This window comes from Mustela lutreola, chromosome 12 (genome assembly GCF_030435805.1).
Source record: "Mustela lutreola isolate mMusLut2 chromosome 12, mMusLut2.pri, whole genome shotgun sequence".
Taxonomy (NCBI): domain Eukaryota; kingdom Metazoa; phylum Chordata; class Mammalia; order Carnivora; family Mustelidae; genus Mustela; species Mustela lutreola.
Genome location: NC_081301.1, coordinates 100246952 through 100268642, shown reverse-complemented (window position 1 = coordinate 100268642; position 21691 = coordinate 100246952).

Here is a 21691-nt window from a genome sequence, read left to right as displayed (position 1 = left end):
GACTAAATCTCACGACCCTCAGATCATGACCCTGAGCTGGAACCACGAGTTGGTCGCTTCACAGAAGATTGAGATTAAGAGTGCCAAGAACCAATTTCTGCCTCCATCATAAAACCTGCCAAAATGTTTTCTATATGTGCCATGTATAATGCTTGTTGCTAGAAATGGTTTCCCTCTGCTATCAATGCCCCCATCATCCCTTAGTGAAGAGTGAAGGTCTGAAACACACTAGACTACTTGAGAAGAAATGGTCAAGACTCATCTGCAGAGAAGAACATGTGAGTAGGATCCAGGATCCAGAGGCCTGTTGGTAGATGAAAAAAGTACACATGGTTAATGCTCTGGAGATCGGGATATGACCGTTTAGAGTGATTTACGAGCAGAATGGCTCATGCATGTGATTTGTATTGATGGTTGGGAGGCCCAGAGTCAAATTCTCGTGCATGATTAAATCTGTGCAGGCTTCTACGCCAAGCGAGTCTGTGTCTCCCCTTCCCATGAGATCGGCCAGAGGAGCACACGGAAGTGATGCTGGTACACATGTGCACGTATGAGGTGTGAGTCTCTTCTCCTGTGACGGCTTCCACTATCTTGGTGAAGTAGGGGGCAGGGCCATTGGTGCAGGTGGATGTGCTGGGGGTTGAGGAAGGAGGAGACGATGGGGCATACTCGTGTGGGGAAGCAGCAGCTCTGTGGACCAGAGGAGCCTGAGGCAGACTGCCAGGACCTGCCTGCTCCAAGGCGTCATGGATGACACGAGACCCATCACAGGAGCTGTGTGGGTTTTCTCCGCCATGTTTGTTTCCTGAATGGAGGCACAATAAAGGTGGAGTGTTAGGCTTAATAACTCCGGGGGCTGTGGTTTCACCCAGCAGACGCAAACAGGCAAGAGCAGAGCTTCAGGTTTGAAGGAGTCTGTGCTATGGAGGGGTTAGGCTTGCTCTGCACCCCTCTAGGGAAGGCCGGGGAGAAGCCATCACGGGTGTGGGGGATGGTTGGCCCATTCAGTGGAACTGAGGTCCCAGTGCCACCCAAAGCCATGTTGATGATGGAGGAAATTGGAGAGAATGACCTGGAGAAACAAAAGTATTGGTCAGAGAGTGGGAGGCAGGATGTTGAGATGAGGGAGGGGTTCCAACTGTGTTCCAGAAGTGGGCCCTTCCCAGCCTTTCCTGTGGATACGAATCACCCAGGGTCTCAGATGTGAGTCCGGAGGTCTGTGGTGACATCTGAGATTTTGCATTTTTAATAAGCTCTCCAGTGATGCTGGTGCTGGTGACCTGGGACCCCACTTTACGTGGGGACTGGGCCTGGCTGTGGGAGCAAGAGGCTGGGCTGTGGAGACTGGCACTGGAGAACCCAAGAGAATCCAGCAGGGGCTGGAAGAGCACATATATGTACCAAGATTTCCAAAGATTTCCGAGCCATGAGCTTCTCGGGGCAGAGCGTCAGTAGACTCAGAGCTGAGGTTCAGAAACGTGGGGCAGGGCAGTGAGGGACAGCAGGCGAGCTAGTCCACAGATGTGAGATTCAAGGCTGGGGGTTAGAGGAAAGCAAGTCAGAGCAGGGTCTAAAACCAGCCACAGAGGCCCAGCGGACATGACCCTTCCCCCTGCACAGGTGGCCAAGGCTCTTGAGGGTGTCCTGGGGGAGTTACTACAACACCAAGGTGACGGGAGGGAAGAATGAGGTCTTGCTGATGGGATTCCAGGGCATTTAGGGTTTCCTGAGGGAAAGACAAGGGGACAGAATCACAGGGAAAATTACAGAATGTGAGGGGTTGGCCAGGGGTCTGCAGTTTCTCATGGTGGATGGCTGACAAGCGAAGGAGTGAGAGGAGTTCAGGTGGCGGTCATCTGTGAGTGCGGGAGACCTGGATGGGGAGCAGCGGTGGTGGGGCGAGCCTGTCGGTGGGGCCTGTCGGTGAGGCAGGGAAGGGCCGGGAAGGGACTTCTACCCAGGGCAGGGGCTCTCTCTCGAGGTCTTGCCACTTGGGTTTCCCCTTTAGTGTGTGTGTGTGTGCGTGTGTGTGTTTTCCTAATCACTTGAACCTACTTTTTAAAGAAGCCTCAATAAAGCAGTCACACTATCTGGGAACAAGCTAGAGTATGAATACCTAGAAGGAGCAGAATTAAGCTCTCCCAGTTCCTCTCAACAAGCAATATCATGGCGTGCTGAGACAACCCGGCTTTCTCAACCGACCTCATTACGTGCAGGTCGAAGGGGGGAGCCACTGCCTCTCAGCTTAGATCTGAAGTTGGGAATTTCAAATCAAAATGAAGAAAGGATCAGACATTTTGAAAACACTTGGGCGAAATGCACTCATGGTGCAAAAAGTCTGAATAGAATTGCCCTTGTGGTCACGGTATCACTTAAAACTGGGCCACGTCTCTTTGCCGGACGCCACAGGTCTTCACGCTGCCTCACGGAAGGAGGAGGCTCCTGGGTCTCCATGAGGAAAGGCAAGAGTGCAGAAGCGGCTGAGCGGGGTCTGCCCCTATGAGAGCCGTCAAGGCCCCAGCTCGGCTGAGTCTGCATGAAGGATGCCGGTCGCTCCCGGGCGGGACGGGCTCAGGGCTCTCAGAATTCCCCATTCCATCTTTTCTCCGGGACTTGCTTAGGGTGAGTGCGTCTTCCGCTCCAGAAACACCACGGGGAGCTCAGCATCCCTATCGTTGCAGAGTGGAGTGAATTACTCACTGGGGAACCAGAGACCTCGGGGCCTCTCTGTAAGGGGGTTAACTACTGTAAGATTTGGGGTGTGTTTGGGTCATTTGGTGAAGAGCTCATGAAGCAGAGACTCACTCTAGCAGGACAGCTGTGTGATGGGCTAGCTCAGAAAGTCCCATCTGTGGAGAGAGCAGACTGGCCTCAGGGTCAGGACGTAACTGGGGAGAAGCCAGGGGCTGGGCGGTTTGCTGTTCTGTGGTTAGTATAGTGACTGTTTCTACCTGTGTTCAGATACATAATGAAGGGTCCTTGTCTTGTCTCACTTTATTATCATCTCAGAGTGACCTTGTCTGACCTTGTCTGAGATGATGTCCAGCAGGAGAACCCAGTGACTGCCACACTGAGCCCTCCTTCCAAGTCCCCAGGTGTCGGGGACTGGTTTCCTTCTCTGATGGTGGCGACCTGACCCAAGAGAGATGCTCTGTTCAGGCTGGGCTGTCTCCACACTGTCCATTTCGGGAGATAGTCTGAGAATTCTTCCAGCTGCTTGTGAGGGTGTTTGTGTAAAAGGGATATTAGACTCGATGGGTTTGGACTATGACTTTCCAGTGGTTTGGATCTTTCGCACAGGGGCCTCCATTTGCTTTCTTGCCTCTGGCCACACAGATGTGTGCACTCTGGGCTTCACAGAGGTGAGGGTCCTGGGGAGGAGCGCCCACCCTGGCATCCAGGTAAGCCTCGGGACATGGCCTCCTCCCCTAACTCCAGCTTTACCACCGGCTCCCAGGGGGGAGTTCATGCTGTGGGATTAGATGCAGCCATGGAAGCACCCAGGGGGGCTCCTCCATTGGCAGCCCCCACCCCAGGCACACCACAGGGCAGGTGGGCGAGGGTCCAGGCGGAGGTCAGTGCAGGAGCCCCAATACCTCAAGGGGCAAGTGGGAGAGCCTCAAGTTGGGAGCCTGGGGGCACAGTGAGCCTGGAGGGGCGCTGGAAGCCAAGGATTTGTCTAAGGATTCTGGAGAACAGGGTCAACCCTAGAGGGTCTTCTCGTATTTCCAGAGGAGCTGAAAACCATTACTGAATAAGCACAGGTTCTGCTTATCCCTAGATGCAGGCCTGGGTTTGACCAAAGGCCTGGTTTGGCCACTTAGAGAATGAAGACCTAGTTTCAAGGGTTCGGTGGAAGAGTGAGGTCACGCTGCACCTGATGCATGCGGACTGAAGAGAAGCCACATCTGGGCACGGCTGGGGGCACCCACATCGGCAGCACTACCCCCCCCAGCAGCAGCCCTTCCACAGCCCAGCTGGGGGGGTTTGGAGGCAGACTGAGCCCCGAGACGGCCAGAAGACAGGGACGCTGCAGGGGGCGGGCCAGAGATGAGGAGCACTCGGGTGTTTGCAGGCTCCACGGGAGGCCATGGTCAGCTGCGGGTCGGCCATCCCAGCACTTGCTGGGACTGCAGGAAGCTGCTTGGTCTGTGTTCACCCACCGGCGCTTGTGTCTGACCACGTTAGTGTCACTATTTAAGCCGTTTCAGGAGAAAGTCACTGAAACTATTTTGATTACCTCCTAGGAAAATAGCCAATTTGCTTGTAGGTAGGACGGCCAGTTGTCAGGTTTTCTAGTGGTCTTTGCAACATGTTTTGGAAATCCCTCACTTTGTAAGATTTGGTGGAAGGCCCAGGCCTCCTGGGCTCTGACCCTGAAGTGCCTGACTCTCCTGGGGCATGGGACCCGGGCTCAGTCAGTGCCGGAGCAGGTGACCGGGAGCAGGGGCAGCACATGGTTCCAGGCAGCTTGTAGGTGGTGGCTCTGTCCTCGTGGGCAGCTGTTTGTACGGGAGCTGCCCGCTTCCCACCTGGAGACTGTCCTTGTGGCATCCAGTGACCATTGCTCTCATTAATTCAACTCCTGAATTCAATGACTTGAAATTATCCTCAAGTCCCTTATTAAGTTTCTGTCTTGAAGATCAGAGTCCAAATTTACACGGAAGTGATGAAGCTAATAAACTTGGAATCTGCGGATGGATTTGTGACTTGTTTGTTCTCATCTCTGTGTTGTTATTGGATTCCTTCCGTGCCTGCAGGATTCTGGTTCAGCATCTCCAGTGGGGAGCTCTGTGCATCCGACAAGATAGGGGTTCAAGGTTTGATACTATCTTCTTTATCTACAGCACTTGGCTCCTCTCCCAGGAAAAAAAACTTCTTGCTGCTCCCATCACCCCCACAGCTTCCTCCTTAGACTGCGCCCTCTGTTTCCCTTCTGGGCACCCACCCCCTCTCCTCTCCAGCATCCAAACATGTCCACGCTTCAAGGCTCAGCCCCAGTCCTATTTCTGCCTCGTGCTAGTCACCAGCAACACTGAGGACCCGCTTCTCTGTCATGTTTATTATATTTGCGGGTCACGTGATGTAAAAGGAATATTAAATGGTCAAACCTCTGGATTCCTGTTTCTGGGGAGATACTTGATCGTGTCATCTGTAGGACTGTGGGATCAACTTCAGCAGTAAGAATCGCCTCCTACAAACAGAGGCATGAAAGAAAGCACTTCTCCTTCGGCAGGGCTTAGAGGGCTTGCATGGGGGTCAGAAGGAAGCAGCACCAGAAAGGCCAGCCAGCAAGAACTGCATCCCAGCCAGGAGGGCTGCTTGTCGGACGGGAAGGACCGAGCACACAAGGAAACAGATGGAAGAGTGTCACAGCTGAGACAGGCCTCATACCTAAAGTCTGTATTTTAAACAAAAACGTAACAAAGCAAGTGCTTTGTGGGGTTATTGTACCTACCATAAAGCAGAGACACCTGCCTGGCCAGGTGACAGAGACAGGCCAGCTCTCTGACGACAGTGATGGGAAGGAAGCCCCACAGTGTGCCTTCCTGGCTAAGGCTAAGGAGAGGAGAAGGGGACAGACAAAGAGCATCTGGTCCATCCGTGTGATGGGACAGTACATGATTCTCAAATGACTATTACAGATCCGCATTTATCAGCACTGGGAGGTCTTGGAAAGACAACGTTGGGGGAGAAAGTCTGCTGCATGACGTCGCACCCAGTATGAGTTCGTTTGAAACCTGTGACAGAATTACCAACCATACTGTAGATGGACATGTGTATACATATACATATATAGAAATCTATACATATATAGAAATGTGTGAGACCACGAACGAGGGGATTATATACCATATTCCCATCTCCCAAATAGAAGGGTATAAGGAGTATTTCAACTTTATCAGACCATTTTATGTCTATAATTTAGAAAAATGGAAGCAAATATTACAAAATCACATGCCTTTCCTTCTGGGTAAAAAGTACATTATATTAAGCTCTGTACTTTTTATGAATACTAATTTTTTTCATATAATGATTATTAGAATCCCATTTTACTTCTCAAAGTGATTTTTTTTTAAGTAGTTAGACTTGAGCCTCTGGAGTGTTCGGCACAGAGCTCTGATCTTGAGACAAATGGAAATCAAGACTTCACAGTGAAGTGGGATGGGAAGGCAGACCCCATCTGGATGAGGACCCCTGAGGTGGAAATTAATAAGCACATTTACCCATGACTCTGCAAACTTCTGAAGACTTTAGCCATCCACCAGTAACCACTGCTAGGAATGACTTAAAGGAAATTTCCTGAGGTCAAAGATCTCATTTTCTGGTGAGGAGGTGATTTAAAAAAGTAAAAACAAAACAAAACACCACTAAATATGCATGAATTAAATTTTAAAAGTTTAAAATTAGGGTTTTTTTTAAGAAATAGTAAATTATGAGATTTCCCTGGTGAATTAAGTACTGCATTCTCCCCTTCTCTGATGGGCAGCACTGAAAAACATAAAGAGTAAAATAAAATAAAGCCTTTTCCCCTTACTACTGCCTAGGTTGGTTCCCTGTGATCCCAATAACAGTGTGGGATGGGCTTTGCCTCTCCTCGTGTGCTGGGACCTGAAATGGACATCTCAAGGTGGAGGTGGTTCCAAGAGTCAGGGGGAGGAGAGGTAAGTGTGCCCCGTGGAGCCTCCTGGTGCCCACTTCCATGGCGGTTGTGGTAGGAAAGGGCAGGAGCTGTGCTGAAGATGGCCGACTGCATGCCACGGGAGATCAAATCGGGTGAGATACTGGGGCTGAGAGGGTTTCCATCTCCGGTGCTCCCCTGCCCTCCCCACCTCAGATAACTTCCATCTGCTCTCTCTTCCCTTTTCACAGAACCTGCTCTGCTTGGGATGATGAATGGCCTCTCTGAAGCTTAATCCAAGCATAGCTTTCCATCATTTTATGACATCCAGGCAGCATTGAATAGCACTGACCATTACCTTCTAGAATCTTCTCTGCCGCTAAGCTTCCATGGTTCCTCATCCCATTGGTGTTACTGCGACCTCTACGGTCCCATATATTCCGATGTATCCTGAGTGTCTGTCCTAAGCCTGGACCTTCTGTCTCAGTTGCAAAGCCCTGCAGACCACGTGCTGGGCATGTCCATGGAGCTTACGAGGGGACAGAGCTCTGCCCCACCCCCTCAGCCCCATTCCTGAGGCTCAAGCTGAACTTTGGACAGGCAGCCATGGAGGAAGCTGATGCCCAGTGATCTCGGATGCTCTGAAGGTGTGGAAATAATCAGACAAGGGAAACCCTGGCCATCTCTTGGCAGGTGGTGGCTGGCAGGGCCACCAGATCCTGAATTCACTTACTGAAAGTGTAACAGTCCAATCAGGTTTCGAAACACAAAGCACAATTCAGTAAGAAGCTCTTCATAAGAATCACATGGACGGACAAAGTCACATTGAAATTAAATGGACAGAGATAAAGTTTACAGGAAACAATGTTAACATTTGCTGAAAGAAGTTGGTCTGAAGAACTGAGACCCAGAAGAACAAAGTCCTAGCCAACAAAGAAGATGTGTCAAAACATTATGAACTGGGCACCTGGGTGGCTCAGTGGGTTAAGCCGCTGCCTTAGGCTCAGGTCATGATTTCAGGGTCCTGGGATCGAGTCCCGCATCGGGCACTCTGCTCAGCAGGGAGCCTGATTCCTCCTCTCTCTCTGCCTGCCTCTCTGCCTACTTGTGATCTCCCTCTGTCAAATAAATAAATAAAATCTTTAAAAAACAAAAAACAAAACATTATGAACTAAGCCATGGAGGAGACACGGAGTGCAAGTGCTTCCTGGTGTGCAAATAGGTCTTGAGGGAAAGAAAGCAACTATAACATGTTGTAATTATAACATTCACAATATATATTATGTAATATATGACATAATCATAGCAATAATAGTAATAATAACACAACATTTATGTGACATATAAATATAACACACACTTTTCAGAAATGCACTAATTAAATCGGAGGAAAATGAGCATTCATGTTGAGGACACAAATCATTTAATCAACAAGTCCCATTTCATGAAGATACGTTAGGTAGTACCTTACAGAGAACATGCATCCTCTGTGTGTCCATAGAGAATTTATAAAAATTCATCATATACCTCCATAACAAAACTTATTAAAATGCCAAAGCAGAAATTCCACTGAAGAAATCGGAAAATAAAATAAATAAGTGGAATAGAAGCAGATAAGAGGAGGATATAAATACACGGAAGAGCTGAAAACAGAACAAAAATAGAATAGTTGTCACCGAAATATGGATTTCTGAAAATATCTAGGGAGTAAATAAGACTGATTTGGTTAATGACTAAAACAAGATGAGGGGAAAATGTTTTTTTAAAATAAGAAGAGAGACAGAAAAGAAAGAATAAAGGATATTTCTTGGCAATAAAATACAGTTTTTCGGGATCCATAATGGTCTGGTGACACAGGAATACACGTACTGCACAGTCCCAGTGGAGGGGACTTGACTCGGTGGGTAGCTGACGGCCTTGTGAAGGCGACGAGACATCTGCTCGGCTCGGCCCTCTGTTTGGCAGACTGAGAAGGCCGCCGAGCCTCACAGGGCGCCACACCCACCGCTGGGTCTGACTTGGCCACCTTAGGTCTTCCTGCAGGAGCCTGGCCACCGAGGACTGGTATTTCTCCTTTGTCCGCTTTACAATTTTCATTAAGCCAAACAAAGTAGTCCCGAACGGTGGAATCCGAGAGGGATTTAGAATCCATTTGTAGGCGATGAGGCCGGAGGGGCTTCTATTGTGTTCCTCCCCTACAGTCCTGAGAATCCCTCAAAATCCAGAAAAAGCACTCCCGTGTTCTGGAATGCACACTTCAGATCAGACTGATTTTACTCTCTTCAGCCTCCTAATCTCCTCAGCAGGATCTGCGAAGGCAGGCGGAATCCTGGTAGACGGCGCTGAAGGCAAACGTGATCACCTCTGCGGCTTAGCAGGGTGTTCGGGGGAGAAGAGCCGACTGTGCCGTCTGATGTATCGAGTGAGAGTGGGGCAAAGTCCTTCCTACACTTACTCCATCAGCAGCGCCGGCTTCAGTCATCCTTTCTGATCGCATATAAATTCGAGCTGGATTTTTCCCTTTACTTCGGCACATCTATCCATCTAGCTAAAGGCCCCGCAGGACAGCACGCCTGTGCTCCTCTCCGTAATTTCGGTCACTAGGCAAACATTTTTCTGCCAAGGAAGGAGGAACGTTAACCGTGACCTTGAGAACACGCTCCCCCGACCTCGTTTATAAAACAGGGGTAACGGTACCTCGTTTCCGGAGTCAGCGTCTAACACTCAGAGACAATTCAATGAGTGACTGATTCATTGCATGTTCCCCGTGACCCTGACTTCGGAATCTTTCTAACCAGAATCTTCGAGTCACCGGTTTCTCTACCAATCATTCTAATGTAGAGCATTTCCTCATGACTTTGAGTCAGAAACAAATCTTTTAACTGATATTTAAAAATCATCCCTTCTCATAAAATGTTGAATCCATTTAAAACATGGTGGTTGAATGTATTCCCTTTAAAGAGGGAGCAAAAGGACTTCTCCAAATGTCTGAGTCACTTTGGCATTGACTTCATACCACCCAAGTACGAGGGAAATTTACTTCATTTTGCTCAACCAGCGTGCATCTGGCAGTGCTGGGGATTCGATTTCGTCTTCTGGCTTTACTGAGGACCAGCGACAGGTAACACCGGAGTGTGCTGAGGGTACAGTGTGGTGACGAGGCCGCAAGCGCGCGGAGGGAGTATCTTCACCGTCGGGATAACCAGCGCGGGGAGGGAGTATCTTCACCGTCGGGATAACCAGCGCGTGGCACCTCACCATCCATCTAATCCGTCTTCTCCTTGTTTGGCAGGCTCAGTCCTGCCTACACTCCCTAGTTTTACTTTTCAGCTACAGAGGTTGTCACAGTGGCTGCTTGAAGTGGATTCACAGCAGAAGCAGGATTGTGTGCCAGTTAGCCCTGCATCAAGCCTCTCGTTATTATAGTATGTGTAGCCTCTCCTTATAGTTAAGAAAGGCCCCACAAGCAAAACAACTAAACTAACAAATATCACATAATTATCTCTGACCCCTCTGTGTCTGCTGCATCAAGAAACACTGCTGTTTTCTTCTCGGTGAGCCCGTGTGCATTTTGTGGCAGAAACCCTTCAGTGAAGGACTTCGCGGCCCCCGTGTGTTTCTGACGCCCTCTGCTCTTCTGTAAAGAGGCAAGAAAAGAAAAATGTATGCACTCGTTCAACTTGAATTCTTAACCACCAGAAAAAAAAAAAAATCTTAGACTTTTTTTTCCCTTTGTAAAGTAAGTAGAACTTGCAAAAACACAGAATTTGGCAATTAAAAAAAAAAAAGCATAGTGATTAGTTTTTGCTTTTGTTTTGGTTTTTCAAGGAAACAGGCATGTATCGAAATGTAATAAAAGCCAAGACTGCTTTACTCACTTTTTCAAGATGGTCTCATTAACTCAACCCAACTGTTTTATTTTAGGAAAATTCTGCTTGCTCTTTAAATGCCAGTTTCTTGTTCACTTCCGATTTCCCTTTGTCAGCATATCTGGAACAACTTTTTTGGAAGTTGGGCTAATTTCATTCTCCGGTTCAATTAAACTAGCATTATCACAGAGCTAACTAGGGCCACCGGCAGCACCAGTCACAAAAGCTTCAAAAGTAGCTGGTGCTGCTGTCGCTAACCGTGAGACGTGGCCTGAGAGCAGACAGGATAGCATTTACGAAGGTCGGCGGGGCATCAGAGATGCCATCAATACGCTCCTGGCAAGAATTACGGCATCTTAATTGCCGACCGAAAAAAGAGATGATGAAGCATTCTGTCTTGTGGCGTCTTTTTATAATCAACTGGTCAGATCATGAGATGCGCACAGATTGATGGTGACCTAAAGATAATTAAATTGCATTTGATTGGGTCATTATTTGAGCTAGAAATTGAGATATGGGGTCCAGAGTCCACCGTTTGCCTTGTGAGTGAAAATCCCCCAGATCTTGGGTCTCTAGGTGTCGTGGGCTTTGGAAGGTGGACTTTCAGACCTACCCCAGACAGACCTGGGCCGCCCAAGAATTTAAGGCTGCCCCATCACTTGCCTTATGATGTCCAAGGTAAGCCACCAATGACATTATAAAAGGACTGTTACTTTACACACAAGGACACAGTGAGGCCATCACGTGATTGTCAAGATACAATTATTGAAATTATGGTTTGACTTTGAGTGTTTGACTTTACAGCTTGTTCTCAGTCAGCTGTGGTGTCAGCCTCATGTTGGGAATCTATTTCCATGACTATTTAATACGGATGCTCTATCAAGTAGCCCATGTTTTATGTAACACACTTTTTAAGAATGTGTCTTTTCTCAGAATGATGGCTACTTTTCTAAATGTGCACATATGGCTCCACTGAGAGCCTTCGAAGAATTTAATGTTGAAAGTTTCACTATAGCTCAAAATATTTTAAACATCTTGAAAAAGTAAATGGAGCACTAATGCATAAATAATTCAGACCTGTTTTAATTAGACACAATTTTGAAAGCTGGAAAACCCCACATTATATTAGTATTTACTTGTTTGGGAGAGGAAAGAAGCTGCTGTGGCCCAGTGCCAGATCGTAGACAGTTGTGTACCAGCAGACGGCAACTACACTGAACTGCTTGCAAGGAAGCCAAGGTTCCTGGAGGAGGAGGGGGGTAGGATTCAGGACACACACCTCGAGCTGCAGCTCTGCACGGTCTGACTCAGGACAAGAGATGGTGAGGTAGGTTAGGGATGAGACAGGTCATGACCTAGATGCTATAAATACAATGTGGAACAGAGGACACTGGCTCTCACATGTATATTTTCAAGAAGGTAACTGAATGAGAAAATAGAGTTAAAAAAAATATGGTGGCTTTTGTTTGTCTCTATCACTTTGCTTGTATCTATTCAGACGTAGATTAGATATATACACCCAGACACAGGCATAAGCCTGGGTGAATGGCCACATGCATAAGCATCTCTCATGATTAATAATTTTAAATATACTATATAAAATAATACACCATCGCTACGTCAAAATATTACAAGTGAAAAGATAACTAGTGCAGATATCTAATTTTACCCTGGCTCCCCAGCCAGCATTTCGATTAAAACGTTGGATAATCTGAGGCTAAAGCATTGTTTTCTCAGGCCAAATTGTAATTTCATCTATTATATTTAATCAACTATAACAGGATTCATTTTAAGGCTTATTTTATTTACTGTAAGAAAGAAAACAGGCTGCCAATTAACGTAAAGCATGCCATCGATTTGAGGACAATCTGATTTCACTGATGATTAAGTGGGATAAAAATGTGTCTCTGTGAACTGAAGAAATCCAGCTTCTGTTACACAGCTGGTTCGGTGGGAAGCAGACGCTGACACGGGGATCAGCGGTCAGCGTGAGCACTTGCCATCAGCACCTGCACGGGACTGAAGGAGGCGGGTTTGGCTGGCAGGAGCGAGACCCCGAGTGGTGAGCTCTTCACAGCCAAGACCTCCCCTGTCATCCAGGGAGCTCTGGGGCTGGGCACAGAAGGGGGCACTCAGAGCTTTCCTCAGTTGGAAGAGGACCAGCCCCAGACCAAGGGCATTGGGGAAAGGCTGCAGACATTTTTGGTTCTCAGAATGGGGGTGAGAAAGCTACTGGCTTCTAATGGGTTGCTAATATCCTTCCCTTCATGGGACAGCCCCCAACCCAAAGAACTTGTCAGTGCAATGACAGTAGTGCTAAGGGTAGGAAACCATTCCTGCCTGGGCCATGGTGGGGCTGGGAAGTGTGGGGCAGGGCTCTGTTGCACACCACAGCAGGCATTACACTGTCCATCTTCCAAAACCTTTGGTTGCTAGAAAATCAGATACAGGCAGCAAATTAGGAAAAAAAAAAGAAAAAAGACAGTTTCTGATTTTAAAAGCACTACCAATATAGAAAGAGTGTAGTTTTTATTACAATGGAAGGCCATTAGGGATCATGCATAAAGAATATCTTTCTTTTATGAAACACCTGTTGCTCCAATGTAAGTTGGAGGCAGGGATTTCCACAAAAAAACTGAAACTGACTGGTTCTGCTGCCCTTGCCCAGCAGGTCATGGGCAATACATCTTGCCATGAGCTGTTTGATCACAAATGTTCATGAATCACGGTCCTAAGAATGGAGTTCCATCGCCTCATTAGAGATTGGACCTTGCAGGACAACTAATAGCCTTCATCGAATGGTATTTCCAAGTATTGTTTACCTGTATTCCACACCGCCGGGGTCATGGTGAGTTTCAGACCACCATGAATCAGCTGTCCCCAGTGTCTTGCCTGGATCTCCAGACAAGGCGTTTCTCAGTGTCAACATCACTGGATTATCAGTTCAAATAATCCCACAGATTGTCCTAGAGTGTGAGACGTCATAGTTCATTATTGTTGTATGAAGTATATGTGGCATGTGCACATTGAACATGTTTATGCTGGTGATAAAGACAGAATTTTCACACACTTCAACTAATTAAGAGAGTAATTAGTTACATTACACAGGAAAAATCCTGGGCTTTGTTCTGAAAGTGAACCTGAGCCAGTCACCCCTGGAGTTAGTTATAAAGGAAAGAAAAACAAAAGAACAACAATAAATGTAAAGAGTTATTTATAGCAGGGAAAGTTTTATTAACATTGTACTTTATGTATTTTTTTTTTTTTTAGATTTTATTTATTTGACAGACAGAGATCACAAGCGGGCAGAGAGGCAGACAGAGAGAGAGAGGAGGAAGCAGGCTCTCCACTGAGCAGAAAGCCTGATGCAGGGCTTGATCCCAGGGCCCTGAGATCATGGCCTGAGCTGAAGGCAGAGACTTTAACCCACTGAGCCACCCAGGCGCCCCCTTTATGTATTTTTCATTGAAGAAGAGTTGACACCCAGGTTACCATTAGTTCCAGGCACATGACACGGTAATTCTGTAAGTGTATGCCTTACGTTGTGTTTACAGATATAGCTACCGTCTGTCACCATACAGCCCTGGTACGATGCCATTGACTACACTCCCTATGCTGTTCCTGTCATCCCTGCAACCACAGGGAAGTCACTCCCACTCCCCCTTGCCCATTTTGCCCATTCCCCCATCCCTCTCCCCTCTGGCAACCATCAGTTTGTTCTCTGCATTTATGGGTCCACTTCTAGTTTTTGTTTGTTTGTTTTTGAATTCCATCTGTAAGTGAACTCCTGTGGTCTTTGTCCTTGTCTGTATGACCTATCTCCCTCAGCATAATACCCTCTAGGTCGACCCATGTTGTTACAAATGGCGAGATCTCACCCTTTTTATGGCTGAGTAGTATTCCATCACAGACATATTTAATATATTATACCTTCCTTACCCATTCATCTATGGATGGACACTTGGGCTGCTTCCATATCCTGACTATTGTAAATAATGCTGCAATGAACATAAGGGTACACATATCTTTTTGGATTCATGTTTTCATTGTCTTTTGGTAAATACCCATTAAGAGAATTATGGATCCTATAGTATTTCTACTTAACTTTGAAGGGAACCTCCAGACTGTTTTTCTGAGAGGCTGCACCAATTTGCATTCCCACCAACAGTTCCCATTTCTCCACATCGTTGACAACACTTGTCATTTCTTGTGTTTTTAAGTTTAGTCATTCTGACACGTGTGAGGTGATGGTGGTGACGAGGTGATGGTCTTATTGGGGTTTTGATTTATATTTCCCAAATGGGAAGTGATGTTGAGCATCTTTCATGTGTCTCTTGTCTTTCATATGTTTCTTGTCTTCTTAAAAAAAAAAAAAAAAAAAAAAAGTCTGTTCAGCTCCTTTGCCCGTTTTAATCAGATTATCTGTTTCTTTGGTGTTAAGTTGTGTACATTCTTTATCTATTTTGGGTATTATCCCCTTATTAAATATGTCATTTGTGAGTACCTTTTCCCATTTAGTTGGTTGCCTTTTCTTTTTGTTGACGGCTTCCTTCACTGTGTAGAAGCCGTTTGTTTTGATGTGATCCCAGTAGTTTCTGTCTGCTTTCGTTCCCTTTGCCTGAAGACACGTGTCTAGCAAACTGTTAGCTAAGGTTGATGCTAAAGAGATTATGGTCTATGTTTTGTTTTGTTTTTTTCCTGGGAGGTGTATGGTTTCAAGTCTTACACTGAGGTCTTTTTTTTTTTTTTTTTAAGATTTTATTTATTTATTTATTTGACACAGAGAGAGAGAGAGCACAAGCAGGGGGAGTAGCAAGCAGAGGAAGAAAGAGAACCAGCCTCCCCACTGAGCAGGGAGCCCAATGCAGGACTCTAATCCCAGGACCCCAGGACGATGACCTGAGCTGAAGGCAGACCTACTGAGCCTACTAACCTACCGAGCCACCCAGGTGTCCCACATTTAGGTCTTTAATCCATTTTGATGAAAATTCCTGAACATATCACGTTTATTTTGAAGCCTAATAACATGTTTATTTGGTGAGACGAAAGCAGTAAACAAGGCTGGTCGCCTGGATCCCCCAGCCTGACTTGGAGCAGGGACTGCCGGTGAAATGACCCCTCATAGGCTCCAGTAGGGCCGCCCCGCCCAGGCACAGAGCACAGCAGCTAGCAGCACCCCTTGTAAGACTGGAGAAGGGAATGGTGTCCCTGACAGTGGGGCAGTCTTCAGCCCAGCGAAGCCTAGTGAGCACGAGCTCCTACTGGGCTCCAATAAGATGGACTCCAGCAGGTGCTGTCCTGGGACTCTCCATAAGGACTCATTGCCCTAAGCACGAGCCAGTTTTCAAGAGACAGGTTTCAGTTTCCAAAAGGCTGTGCCCTGAAGAGCAACTCCCCTCCAGGCCGTCCTGCTGTGGGCCGCCTCGCCTCACGCGAGGCTTCATTTCTACATCCTGGTTTTGGTTATCGAAATAGGGTCTGCCCTTGCGGGTACTATTAGTGACCCTGGAAACTGCTCGCCTGCAAAATAACTCACACCCGTTCCTTTCCTAGGGCACCTCTGTGGGGAGTCCCATGCATTTGGTCACAAAAGGTATTGTGCAATGTCTTCCAAGGCTTTCCCATCTATGACGTGCTTTTGTATCTCCGTGGTGTTGTGGTTTTCATTTTATCAGTATTAGCTTGATTTTTTTTTTTTTTAATTGCAGTACTTGCGTGCCCAGTTAAATGTTCAGGATGTTTCGACCATTTCTGGAGTGTTGGCAAGCCTGTGTCCACAGGTGCGTCCTGCCTTCTCACTGGTGGGATTATAGAACACGTAAGACGTTTGTGACTAACAAGCCCCACTTTCATTGTGCGTCTCTGTATCCCGTGTTCTTCACTTATGGGACTTCTCCTGGGCAGATGCGCATTCTGAGCATAGGAAGGCCATGCCCCTACTGTTTTCCGAGCAGGAGGGCAAGTACACAAGGACCAGAGAGAACACATGAGCAGTTCATGAAGAACTGGGGTCTGTTTTGTATCGATAATTTTAACCTGAAATGTAATGTCTCTTTGTTATTTATTACAATCCCATTTGATCTATTTCTATTCCTTTCTGGAAATTAAAACCCATCATTTATGTCACTTATTACATAATAATTCAATCGGTATGTTTTTAAAGAGGCATAATATAAAACCATTTCTATATCAGCAGAGCAAGCTGCAGTGGCGCTGCTCACGGCATGTCGACAAATCTCTTCTGCGGAAATTTTCTTGAAAACCTTCATTTTCATGAGTGCGGTTATGAACGATCCTTGTTTTGTTTAAAGGAAGAAAAGGCACTGTGGGGTGTGAAGGGATTATTCCTCTTTGTCAAGACTGTTTCGAAGTCCCCATGGGACCAGCCCGTGTCTGAGCTGCTGTGAAGGCTGCAGCCGCTTCTGGAAGGAGCAGGGTTTTCTGTGATGAGACAGAGGAGAAGGCCGCCGTCCCCAGGGCTGCTTGGGCTGAAAAGGTGAATTTTGAATACAGTCAGAGGAACCTTCAGGCGCCGGCATCACGCGCCTGTGCACGGACCTCCCAGCTCGGGGGGACCCTTCTCCCATAAGACCCCTGTGCGCCCAGTCCCTGGAGCTGGCGGGGCCGTCCCTCTCCCTCGGACCTGCGGAGCTGGAGATGCCACCGCTGCTCCTTGCGCCGTTTCCTGTTGATGGAAAACAAACCTCAAATCCAATGCGGTTACTTTCGCTTGTCCCTTACAAGAAATTTGTCATGTTTTGGGAACTAAGAAATCTTTGTTTCCCCATGAAGGGTTGTCGTGATTCCCTGAAAGTCCGTTGGACCAGGATTTAAACTCTCAAGTCACCACAGGAGTTCACCTGTGTCTTCACTGTGTTTAAGCTTCGTTTGCCCCTTCATAATCAGTTTTTAAATAGCCGCGTTGTTTTAAGTCATTTCAATGTGATTTGTCTTTTGTGTATGGTGTCTTAGGGTCTCGGGCTCTTTGTTTGTTCTTCTGGGGAAGGAGGGTAGATCCCTGGGACCGGGGGAGCTGCTCTCCTGTGGCAGAGCCGCAACCAGCATACGGACAGGAGGAACCAGAAGCTGCCGGGAAGCACAACCTCAGCTATGTGGTGCTTGCCCTTCCCAGACACGAACGGTCATGGCCGGCCCAGCCCTGGCCCCAGGGACTGTGATACATGTCGTCTCCCAGGATGTCAGGAAGACTGTTGCTGGTGCCTGGGACCTAAGGGTTACAGTAGCCTAACTGCACACTTTTTGCAATTTTCCCTAGCTGAAGAATTCAGGGCTCCCACTGCTGTATATGGCCCTGTGGCTTTTGTTTGGCTGATGTGGAGATGTGAGAGAGGGCAGGGAAAGTTCAAGGCTGGGCTTCGGACTGCTCTTCTCTCCGTCTGGCTTCGGGTTACAAGGCTGGGTGGAGGCAAGTTTCATTTTCCAGATCCAAGGACACGGCTGGTGTCACCCTCTCTGTGTCCTCTCCCTCAGAACATGGGCCTTTGGAAAACACAGAACACCTGGGGTTAACCCCTGGCTCAAAGGCAGAGTGTTTGACACTGTTGCAAAAACTATATGATAACGAGTAAATTTTCAATAAAATAGAACAACCACTTGTGGTTTTTTGTAAACAACACTTTACAGTAAACTAAACAAGTTTTAACAAGCATTGCTCTAGTTTGACCATGATTCCCAAGTTTGTGGAATTTAGGGCAGAAGTTAGGGAGGTGAATGGTTTCAAAGTATTTCTCCATACTGCATCTATGCTTTTCTTACCATACGGCCATCCCATAATTTATATTTACATTTCAGTGATGCACAGCAGATCACATCAAACTAGAATCTAGGAGAACAGAACAACTCATACCATCGTCATCATTTCTTAGGTTAAAACAATGTATGCCAGTTGTACAAAGCTGTATGGTGTGGAGGGACAAGCAATATTTTGTTCAAACCTGCCATTTTCTGCCCAGCATTCTTTTCTAGAGTTATACTCTTAAAATCCACTACACTGGGCACTCTTGTGCATTTTTGTCAACATCCTCTTGCAGGGCAATCCTGGCAATGAAGCGCCTGTGTCGCAAGGCACATGGGGTTCGGTCGTCTTTCCAAATCACCTTCTCCAGAGCTCACACCACGGACACACTCTAGGTATGTCAGACTCTCTCCAGGGCTCCCGTTGCCCACAGTTCAGGATCACTCAATGACAAAGCAGCATTTTTTTTCCCCTTGTGAGAGTCTTCCTTGCCTATCTTGAATCTTTGTTTAAAATACAACATTAATAAAGACAATTTATATTCTAGGAAATTATTTAGCCCAAATTGTGTCAAAGCCATTCAAGCCATATTTTTCAGCGTTGTGAGTTTGTTAAATTAGCATTTATTAATTAGAGCTCTGAGTAGGGTGTTGGATGGAAAGCCACAGTTCAGCAAAACCACGAGGGAGAGAGCAGCCATCGAGACCTGAGGGGTCAGAGGCCCTGGAGGAGACCTGCGGCTCCTTGGAAGGGCCACCAAGGGAGGTCAGGCAGGGCGCAGGCAGGAGCCCAGCAGCCATGGGCATGAGCCACGATCGGCGTCTGAGGGCAAGGGCTTTTGGAATCCCAGAGCTGAGGCCACATTGGTCAATTCCTTTGAAAAAGAGTGGGGTTTTGGTAAGCTCTGGGCGGGTGAATACCCAGCCTTTGTCCCCTCCCTGCCGCCTTTTCTAGTGTTCACTGTGGGTTATGCTGACTCCTGAACTCAAAGCTTTTTGATCCACTCAGTGAGTCTCAGAATTCAGTCATCAGAAATGGCCAACAATAACTATTTTGAAATATCAAATGGGAATTACAGCTGCTAGATTATTTGGGAAAACCTGTATGCTATAGGACAGTTCTTGGCAGCCCAGTCTCGGGAATACCCTGGTTATGCTTCCAAGCGAGTGGCTGGGAACATGTTTGCAATGAGGTATTGCTTTTATCCAAGAAAGAACTGAGCTATTTCCATGGGATGGTTCATCATGGTGGTGTTGAAATGCTCTGGACCATTGATAACATACCTCAGAATGCATCTTCCCAATAAGGCTTGTACCTCTTCCTTCCTCTCCATCCTGTCAACAGTCCTGGACAAACAATGTTGTGGTCTAGCTTTAGAGAGTGTCCACCACCCTCCTATGAATACATATTTATTTCACCTACCAGCTCATTAATTAGGGCTCACATCCTTTGTTCAAAACTTCATTTTTCTAGAACCACATCTGAGTAAAGTTGAACAGATTCAGGCCTCCGTGTGCATCATCTCAATGGAACATTTAGAGATCATGAACTTGGTGGTGCCATGCTCCAGCACACAGATCTTATAAGCCCACCTGAATCTTACAAATTTAAAAAAATGAGGATAATAATAATATTAGCTATTCCAGATTCTCACGAGTTCAAATGAACTCATGTGTGCGTGTGCACCATTTCCGGAGAATGCTGTCTGTATACAGTTGGCAGTTAGTAAGAGGGAGGCCTTAGTCTTAAAGCCACAGGGACTCCCATCACGGTTGACCCAATTCTTCCGCAGGGTGTTTTTCTTTTTCTCATTTGACTCTCTGCGTTACTTGCTCCTAATTTCTAGGACAGTCAAACTCACTCTGTCCGTAGGGGATTCTCAAAGAAAGCAGCAGGTGTACCAATGAAGAAGGGAGAGGTAAGAGAGGAGATGACCAGCGGAGCAAGGTCAACAAGACAGAGCAGGAGCTGGGGTTTGCGGTCTGGGAGAGGAACAGTTCCTGGGAACACAGATTCTGAGAAATTGAAAAGGGACAGAGAAAGGAGTTTGATTCAGTTAAAATTCATTTATTTAGGCAACTTTGGCTTAAAAATAGATGTCCAGGAGTATTTCTGACCAAAAGAAGTCCCGAAGTTGAAGCGGACTGACTCTGACTCCATGGCTATGGCCAGAATTCAGTGCTCACACGTGTGTGAACACCACACCACCGATGACTTAATTTGTTTAAATTTCATAACAGAACTGAAGTCAGAATAAAAACTTTCCTAAAAATTTATATATATAGGGGCGCCTGGGTGGCTCAATGTGTTAAAGCCTCTGCCTTCAGCTCAGGTCATGATCTCAGGGTCCTGGGATTGAGCCCCACATCAGGCTCCCTGCCTTGTCAGGCTCCCTCTCTGTCAAATAAATAAATAATTAAAAAAATTTATATATATATATATATATATATATATATATATATAAATTTATATATATATATATATATATTTTTTTTAATATATATATATATATATATATAATCTCAACGGTTAGTTTCTTCTGGTGCCGGGTGCTGTGGTGGGATTTTGTACACACTCATCACTCACACCTTACAACAGCCTCCTGGGTGGAGACGTGGAGGCTTGGCGATGGTCCCACCTGGCCCAGCCACGCAGCTGTGAGGCGGTCGTTCCCGTGCTTATGAGCTCCCTTGGGAAAGGCCACCGGGCGATTCTGGAGGGTCACCCGAACCACAGTTGAAGCACTACTGCACCGTGTACACAGCATTCACTCTGTGGGCTTTCCCTTCTTCATACTTAAGTTTTCTTTCACATTTTGTTTTCCTGGCCCTGTGAGGACCTTGGCACATGAGCATTTTCAAGAAAAGTGAGTAATGAGATAAGAAGGGAGAGAAACAGAAACATGAGGAAGGCTTCACATCTGTCAAGACTTTTACATTCATTCATTCATTCGTAAAGGCACCAGCTCCATCCCCATTTCTAGGAACATTAATAGGGCACTAACAATGTTACATTAGGAAACTCTACGAATGTATATGGGGGGTATCTGGATGTGTCATGATAATTCTGATTTTTTGAAAAGATCTTATTTATTTATTTAACAGAGAGAGAGAGTGTGGGGGGAAACCAAGCAGGGGGAAGAGGCAGAGGGAGAAGCAGGCTTCTTGCTGAGCAGGGAGCCCGACACAGGGCTCAATCCCAGGACCCCAAGATCATGACCTCAGCGAAAGGCAGACAGTTAACTGAACCACCCAGGTGTCCCTAAATTCTGATTTTTGTTCATGAGAAAAATAAACAATGATGAAATTGGAGGGGGGATGCTTTCCTTAAATTGAAACTTATTAGAAATTTTGTTAGAATAAGAAGACAGGAAAAATGCTGATTTTATTACAATTAATGATAATTTGTCATTAACATAAGCTATTAAATGTATTAAATTAACAA